General features: G+C 40.1%; 1 protein-coding gene across 3 annotated transcripts in view; it reads left to right on the top strand.

The window, feature by feature from the left end:
• Tenm4 (teneurin transmembrane protein 4) overlaps positions 1–247 on the top strand; it is a 775,468-nt gene that overhangs the window by 102,215 nt on the left and 673,006 nt on the right. The gene's annotated exons all lie outside the window — the stretch shown is intronic.

Below are 247 nucleotides of genomic sequence, written 5' to 3' on the forward strand. Positions count from 1 at the left end.
CTGAGCTCCTTGGCATCTGAGCATGGATATAAAGTCATCAGGTAGATTTCAATGGTAATGTTTTTCACATCTACTAATTATTAAGGAGCAAATTTTTATGCTTTGAAGAATTATTATTATTATTAATTTTTATTTTTACACCCACTTTCCAGATAGCACCCTCCCTCCCCCCACTAGAGCCCTTATACTCTGATATCCCTGCTACTGTCTGCTGTGTTGTCGGCACCCCCAGCCATTCCCCACTACT

This window comes from Nannospalax galili, unplaced genomic scaffold (assembly GCF_000622305.1).
Source record: "Nannospalax galili isolate Female #2095 unplaced genomic scaffold, S.galili_v1.0 scaffold278, whole genome shotgun sequence".
In the NCBI taxonomy this organism is placed as follows: domain Eukaryota; kingdom Metazoa; phylum Chordata; class Mammalia; order Rodentia; family Spalacidae; genus Nannospalax; species Nannospalax galili.